This window comes from Echinops telfairi, unplaced genomic scaffold, assembly GCF_000313985.2.
Source record: "Echinops telfairi isolate 266 unplaced genomic scaffold, ASM31398v2 ScPeMD7_7439;HRSCAF=8477, whole genome shotgun sequence".
NCBI classification, from domain to species: domain Eukaryota; kingdom Metazoa; phylum Chordata; class Mammalia; order Afrosoricida; family Tenrecidae; genus Echinops; species Echinops telfairi.
The window spans coordinates 828019-830776 of NW_022111339.1; positions in this window are offsets into that span (position 1 = coordinate 828019).

The following is a 2758-nucleotide window of genomic DNA, read 5'->3' on the forward strand; positions in this document are numbered from 1 at the left end:
CCCCCATCATTCACTATGGTGGGATTTTTTTGTTCTGATGATTCCTTATACCTGATCCTTCGACACCTCGTGATCGCACAGACTGGTGTGATTCTTCTTATTCACCCTATTAAGGAGCCCGGTGATATAGTGGGTTATGAGTCGGGGATGCTAGATGCAGTCAGCAGTTCGAAACTACCAGCTGCTGCGCAGGAGAAAGATGAGGCTTCCAACTCCCATGAAGATTATAGCTTTGGGAGCCCACAGGGGCAGTTCTGCTCTGTCTGGTATGGTTGTCATGAGTCAGCGTTGACTTCATGGCAGTGAATTTGAGGTTGGTTTGTTTGGGTGTTTTTTTTTAAACCTCACAGGGAGGGAGGGAGGGATTTCTTAGCCTAGAGTTGAAGGGAGGTCCGAACACAAACCGGCAACCCTGGATAGTTGAGACCAAAGCAGTGTATTCATCACACGCGTTCTTACTTACAACCCAGGGGAGGAACACATGGCATGCCTTGTGGGGTCACCCTGGGGTCAAACACTGGAACAGAATGAACAAGCAAGGACCGTGGGAGACAGACTTTGTCAGAACAAGAGGGTGGCATGCCCTCTGGTCCCTGTGGGATGATGTGATTGTCTCATTTGGGTCATTTCAGGGGCTAGCAGGGACCCCAGACCCACTGTTGTTCTTAGGTGCCACCAGGTCGGTTCCATTATGCGCAGCAGAATGGAACACTGCCCTGTCCTGCTCCATCCTCACGCTTGTCCCCATGCGTGAGCCCATTGCCGCAGCCACTGTGTCAATCCATCTCACAGATGGCCTTCCCCCTTTTCGCTGCCCCATCGCTTTACGAAACATGATGCCCTTCTCCCAGGTCTGGTCTCTCCTGACAACACTGAAAGCTATTCCTTAGGGATAAGCAGAAAGTGCGCCTGGTCTCTGTGATTACTTAGCTGGTGGGATTCTGTTCTTTGGAACACAGTGGGAGGGACCCTTGCATTGATGCTGTTTGAGTCCTTCCTGATTCTACCAGCTCTCCAGACAGGCAATAATCTTGAGCCGTAGTTTTAGGTTTCCCATGATGGAAGGTTCCGTGTGGAAGAGGTCAGGATGTGACAAAACATCCCTGAGAGATGTAAAGCAGAGAAGGGAATTGTCAGGTTGGCACCGTGGAATCCTCCCGTGGGCTCCCTATGGAGAGCAGATGCTAAGGGCTGAACTGGCCACTCCCAGAGGGAGACCACTGCAGTCACGTGGCAGTAAGGGGGAGGACTGACGGAAGGCCAGCCACTGTGGGAAGGAAAGGAGGACCAGATACTCCAGAGAAAGCCAAATACTTCTCGAGATAAGAAGACCTCCCTGGGGCTAGTGGTAATTGGGCTTGGAGGTGAGGGAGGAGAGCAGATGATGCCCCAGCCTGGGGCTAGTGGATGGGCTGGGCGGACATTTCTATCCACACTGCACAGACATTGTTTCAGGATTACTGGACTGGAAGCACAACTTGCAAGTGTCTAATATTGACCTCACGTACAGTTTGAAAGGTGCCACGTCGTTCTCAGAAATGTCTGCCGGTTCTGCTTCACACTGTGTGAAGCCCTCCTAAACCCTGCGTTCAGAATCCCAACAAAACCAAACATTTTGACATTTAAAAACTGTTCCAGAATTAAGCCAGTGTTCCCTTTTCGCTTAGACCACGATGTAGCTGCCAGCCACAAGGATGTGCATTTGGGTGAAGATTTTAGATACATTTTAATGCCATTTAAAAAGAGTTACCATGAGACTCCAAAGGGAACATTCTCCGGCCTTTCCTGTTTACGGTGCAACTTCCACGCACGTGTGAGGCTGTCGGAAATACCACGGCTAAGCAGGCTGGCCACCTTAGTCCTCCGAGTGATAGCTTTGGTCTTGTGCAGCGGATGTGCGCAAGGCAGAGCATGCGTGGATGTCTTCACTGCTGCTGCGTTAACAGAAATGCCGCAAGTGAGTGGATTTAACAGACAGAATTTTTTTTCTCTCAGTTTAGGAGGTGAGAAGTCTCCATTGAGCCCCTAGCCTCTTCGTGTATCTAATCTGCCCTTTTTACATCTCACAAGTGATTGACTGACACCCCACACTAATACAGTGTGATCAACCCAACACAGAAAACTTGATTCCCAAATGGGATCATGTGCATCAAGTATAGGGGTTAGGATTTAGGACTCATATTTTAGGAGCGGGGGATACAATTTGATCTGTAAGAGATTATCTATAATAAAATTAGTTTACAAATGGTCATTTGCATAGAGTTATATATGTACATTATGAGATTTCAGAAAGGAAAATGAAATGAAACCAGCTCGAGTCAGTCCATCCTCACATAGTCTCTGTAAATAATTTTATTTACTTGCTTCCGTGATTTTGAAAATATCTTCATGTGCCATGAAAAATTAAAGTTTTGCTTTGAGGCTAACTGGATTTGATATAGGTGGTGCTGTGGTGGGTTACTTATTGGGCTGGTAATGTCAAGGTCAGTAGTTTGAAACCACCCGCCTCTAACTGGGAGAAAGATGAGGCTTTCTACTCCCATAAAGAGTTCCCGTGTCAAAAGGCCACAGTGGCAGTTCTGCTTCAACTTTACAATTGCGTTCTTCTAACTTGTTTGCTGTCTACTGGCCAGCCCTCCCCCAGACAGCCCAGAGAATCCACTCCCCTTCCTTATAAAATGCTCCCATCCACTGAGCCACGTGTGGACACAATAAAGTCTGTCCTTTTGTTCTAACCTGCTTGGCGGGCGCTGGCAAC